The sequence below is a fragment of the Cylas formicarius genome, unplaced genomic scaffold (genome assembly GCF_029955315.1).
Source record: "Cylas formicarius isolate icCylForm1 unplaced genomic scaffold, icCylForm1.1 PGA_scaffold_153__1_contigs__length_12653, whole genome shotgun sequence".
Taxonomy (NCBI): domain Eukaryota; kingdom Metazoa; phylum Arthropoda; class Insecta; order Coleoptera; family Brentidae; genus Cylas; species Cylas formicarius.
This window is the reverse complement of record NW_026844238.1, coordinates 1-5,840: the sequence shown is the minus strand read 5'-3', so window position 1 is coordinate 5,840 and position 5,840 is coordinate 1. Positions and strand designations below refer to the sequence as shown.

The following is a 5,840-nucleotide window of genomic DNA, read 5'->3' as shown; positions in this document are numbered from 1 at the left end:
TTACTTATATAATAATAATTAATAAGGAAATATTTTAAGTACAATTATTTATATAATAATAATTAATAAGGAAATATTTTAAGTACAATTATTTATATAATAATAATTAATAAGGAAATATTTTAAATACAATTATTTATATAATAATTATAAATAAGGAAATATTTTAAGTACAATTATTTATATAATAATAATTAATAAGGAAATATTTTAAGTACAATTATTTATATAATAATAATTAATAAGGAAATATTTTAAGTACAATTATTTATATAATAATAATTAATACTTATATTTAATAGAATTAAACTATTTCCTAAAGTGTCAAAAACTTTTATACCTCTTATACTTAAATATAAAAAGATAGGCTAAGCTAAGCCCTTGGGCTCATACCCCAATTATGAGATTATTCTCTCTTTTTAATTATTAAATTTTATAAATTATTATTTTTAAATACATTAATTTTCAGAACATTATTAGTCATTTCTTCTTATTCTTGATTTTCAATATGAATAGGATTAGAAATTAATATAATATCATTTATTCCATTAATAATCAATTCTAAAAATATTTTTTCATCAGAAAGAGCATTAAAATATTTTATTATCCAAGCTTTAGCTTCAAATATTCTACTGTTTAGAATTATTCTTAACTTACATATTAATCCTTTATTTTTTAATAATAATATTCTAATAATTATATTAAATTGTGCATTATTTATAAAATTAGGCGCCGCTCCTTTTCATTTTTGATTCCCGGAAATTATTATAGGATTAAATTGAAATAACACTTTAATTTTAATAACTTGGCAAAAAATTGCTCCTTTAATTATAATTTCCTATAATTTCTCTATTACCTTATTTATTTCTATCATTATTATTATATCTTCAATAGTTGGGAGAATTCAATCACTTAATCAAATTAATCTACAAAAAATTCTAGCTTATTCTTCTATTAATCATATAAGTTGATTAATTGCAAGACTAATTAATATACAAATTTTTATTATATATTTTATTATATATTTTATCCTATCAATCAATATTATTATAATTTTAAATGTTAATAAAATCTATTCTTTAACACAATTATTTTATTCTCTAAATGAATTTAAATATTTTAAATTCATTTTTTCTCTTAATTTTTTATCTATAAGAGGATTACCGCCTTTCTTTAGATTTCTACCTAAATGATTAATTATCAATAAATTAATTAATAATAACTTTTTTATATTAAGATTATTAATATTAATCTCAACTTTAATTATAATTTTCATATATATTCGAATCGCACTTCCTATATTAATAATTAATCATACAGAAATAATTTCCCACTCTAAAAATATTTTTAAGTTAAATCTATTTATTTATTTAACTAATATAATCTCATTTATAGGACTTATAATTTTTTTAATTTTATTTTTTTAAAAAAGAATTTAAGTTAAAAAAACTTTTAACCTTCAAAGTTAACAATAGAATTTATTCCTAATTCTTAAACTATAAACCAATTTAAATTTCCTTTAAGCTTGCATCTTAAAATCCTATTCCTATAGACTATATAGTTTAATAAAGAAATATATTTATATTTATAAATGAATTTACAATTCATCGCCTAAAATTTCAGCCACTTTATTAAATTTACCGAATAAATGACTTTACTCTACTAATCACAAAGATATTGGTACACTATATTTTATTTTAGGGCTTTGATCTGGATTAGTGGGCACTTCTCTAAGTTTTATCATTCGAATTGAACTAAGAAATCCTCAATCATTAATTGGTGATGATCAAATTTTTAATGTAATAGTTACAGCCCATGCATTTATTATAATTTTTTTTATAGTTATACCTATCATAATTGGAGGATTTGGCAATTGATTAGTTCCTCTAATACTCGGTGCTCCTGATATAGCTTTTCCCCGTATAAATAATATAAGTTTTTGACTTTTACCGCCATCTTTAACTTTTCTATTAATTAGAAGAATTATTGAAAAAGGCGCTGGAACAGGATGAACCGTTTATCCTCCACTAGCATCTAATATTGCTCATAGAGGAAGTTCAGTTGACTTAGCAATTTTTAGCTTACATTTAGCGGGAATCTCTTCAATTATAGGGGCAACAAATTTTATTTCCACAATTATTAATATACGGCCTCATAATATACCCATAGATCAAATTTCACTTTTTTCTTGAGCTGTCGGTATTACTGCTCTATTACTTCTTCTTTCTCTTCCCGTACTTGCGGGAGCTATTACTATATTATTAACTGATCGAAATATTAATACCTCATTCTTCGATCCAGCCGGAGGGGGGGGACCCTATTTTATATCAACATTTATTTTGATTTTTTGGACACCCCGAAGTTTATATTTTAATTCTTCCAGGATTTGGAATAATTTCTCATATTGTCTCTCAAGAAAGAAATAAAAAAGAAACTTTTGGAACTTTAGGTATAATTTATGCAATATTAGCTATTGGTCTTTTAGGATTTTTAGTTTGGGCTCATCATATATTTACTATCGGAATAGATGTTGATACTCGGGCCTACTTTACTTCTGCCACTATAATTATTGCTATTCCAACCGGTATTAAAATTTTTAGATGATTAGCTACACTTTATGGAACTAAATTAAATTTTGAACCAACTACACTTTGATCATTAGGTTTCATTTTTTATTTACTATTGGCGGATTAACTGGAGTAGTCCTAGCTAACTCATCTATTGATATTATTCTTCATGATACATACTATGTTGTTGCCCACTTTCATTATGTTTTATCAATAGGGGCAGTATTTGCAATTATTGCAGGATTTATTCACTGATACCCGTTATTTACTGGGTTAACTCTCAATAATAAACTTTTAAAAAGACATTTTATTGTAACATTTATTGGAGTAAATTTAACTTTCTTCCCTCAACATTTTCTAGGATTAAGAGGAATACCTCGCCGTTATTCCGATTATCCAGATTCTTTTACTAAATGAAATATCATTTCTTCAATCGGTAGATTAATCTCTACACTAAGATTAATATTCTTTATTTATATTATTTGAGAAAGTTTAATTCTTAGCCGACAAACATTAACTACTTTAAATTTTTCCTCTTCAATTGAATGATTAAGATCACTACCACTCGCTGAACATAGATTTAATGAAATCCCTTTAATTACTAAATTCTAAAATGGCAGAATAGTGCATAAGATTAAGCTCTTAATATAAAGTTTATCTTTTTTTAGAATTGTCTACTTGAAAAACATTAACATTACAGGACAGTACTTCACCCTTAATAGAACAATTAATTTTTTTTCCATGATCATAGATTAATAATTTTAATTATCATTACAATTTTAATTAGTCAAATTATATTATCTTACTTATTAAATAAATTTAACCATCGATTCTTTTTACAAAACCAAACTATAGAACTAATTTGAACTATTATACCCATTATAATTTTAATTATAATTGCTTTGCCATCTCTGCGATTATTATATATTATAGATGAACTAAATAAACCTGCCCTTTCTATTAAAATTATCGGACATCAATGATACTGAACATATGAATATTCAGATTTACAAAATTTCAATTATGACTCTTATATAATTCCACAAAATAACTTCAACTTTCGATTATTAGATGTTGATAATCGAATAGTAATTCCTTTTAACACTTACATTCGCCTATTAATTACTTCAGAAGATGTCATCCATTCATGAGCTTTACCTTCAGCTGGGCTAAAAATTGATGCAACTCCTGGACGTCTTAATCAAGCAAATATATTTATTAATCGAACCGGAATTTTCTTTGGTCAATGCTCCGAAATTTGCGGTTCCAATCATAGGTTTATACCTATTGTAGTAGAAAGAATCTCTTCTAATTTTTTTCTTAAATGATTAAAAAATAATTAACATTAGATGGCTGAAATTTTAAGCATTGATCTCTTAAATCAATTTATAGTAAACTAAAAAATTACTTCTAATGAAAAACTTAGTTTTATTATAAAACATTAACTTGTCAAGTTAAAAATATCTGCGCCCCGTTAGTTTTTAATACCACAAATAGCTCCTTTTTAAGTTGATCATTTTTATATATTTACACAATTAGAATTTTTATTATTATTATTATTTTAACTTATTATATTTATTTGCCTAAAATTAATAATAAAATTTATTTTAAAAATTTAAATTTACCTAAAACTTACTGAAAATGATAATAAATTTATTTTCTTCATTTGATCCTTCTACAAATTTATTTAACTTAAATTGGCTAAGAATTATATTAAGTTTGATTCTATTACCATCTTTTTTCTGATTTATTCCTTCTCGTTATAATATATCTTGAATTATTCTTACTAGAAGAATTCATAAAGAATTAAAAATCCTGCTTCCTCAAAATATAAAAAGATCAACATTAATTTTATTAAGAATTTTTATTTTTATTATACTAAATAATTTCATAGGATTATTCCCTTACATTTTTACTAGAACCAGCCATATACCTATTACTTTAAGTTTAAGTTTAAGATTATGACTAACTTTTATAATCTTTGGCATTACCTTTAATACAATAAATATATTAGCTCATTTAGTGCCATGGGAGCCCCTGCTCTCTTATTGCCATTTTTAGTAATTGTTGAATTAATTAGAAATTTAATTCGCCCAATAACATTAGCCATTCGTTTAACGGCTAATATAATTGCCGGCCATTTATTATTAACCTTATTAGGAAATATAGGTCAATATATAAATTTTCTAACAATTAATGTTTTGATTTTTATTCAAATTTTATTACTAATTTTAGAATCTGCAGTGAGCTTAATCCAAGCATATGTATTTTCTATTCTTATTACTCTTTATGCTAGAGAAATTCATTAATGACAACTCAAAATCATCCTTTTCATTTAGTAAATCCAAGGCCTTGACCACTATTAATTTCTTTTAATTTATTAAATCTATTAATAGGGCTTATTTCTTGATTCCACTTATATCAAATTGATCTATTGATTTTTAGATTAATTTCTATACTATTAATTTTATTTCAATGATGACGAGATATTACACGAGAAAGAACCCTCCAAGGATTGCATTCTCTAAAAGTTTCATCCGGGCTCCGATGAGGGATAATTTTATTTATTACATCTGAAATTTTATTTTTTATTTCATTTTTTTGAAGATTTTTCCATAATAGTCTTTCTCCTAATATTGAATTGGCAATAATATGACCCCCTAAATCAATTAATACTTTTAATCCTATAAATATCCCCTTATTAAATACATTAATTTTGTTATCTTCAGGTATTACAGTAACTTGGGCTCATCATAGATTAATAGAAAATAACTATTCTCAAGCACTTCAAAGACTTATATGAACTATTGGCCTAGGGATCTACTTTACTCTACTTCAAGCTCTTGAATATTATGAAGCTTCGTTTTCAATTTCAGATTCTATTTATGGAACTTGTTTTTTTATAGCAACTGGATTTCATGGATTTCATGTTATTGTTGGTACTACATTTCTCTTAATTATAATAATTCGTCTATTTATTAGGCATTTTTCTTCAATTCATCACTTTGGATTTGAAGCTGCCGCATGATATTGACACTTTGTAGATGTAGTATGATTATTTTTATATTTATCTATTTACTGATGAAGAAGATAATTTTATTTATATAATATAAATTATTATATTTGACTTCCAATCAAAAAATCTAAATTTTTAGTATAAATAATAATAATAATTTTTTATCTATCATTAATAATTATAATCGTTATTTTAATATTAATAATCTTAATTAATTTTTTATCTATAAAAACATTAATCGATCGTGAGAAAAGTAG

The 5,840-nt window shown here is 23.8% G+C and overlaps 1 pseudogene; it reads left to right on the top strand.

The window, feature by feature from the left end:
- The first annotated feature begins 1,652 nt into the window (after positions 1-1,652).
- LOC132695919 (cytochrome c oxidase subunit 1-like) lies at positions 1,653-3,181 on the top strand (annotated as a pseudogene).
- Positions 3,182-5,840: the final 2,659 nt, after the last annotated feature.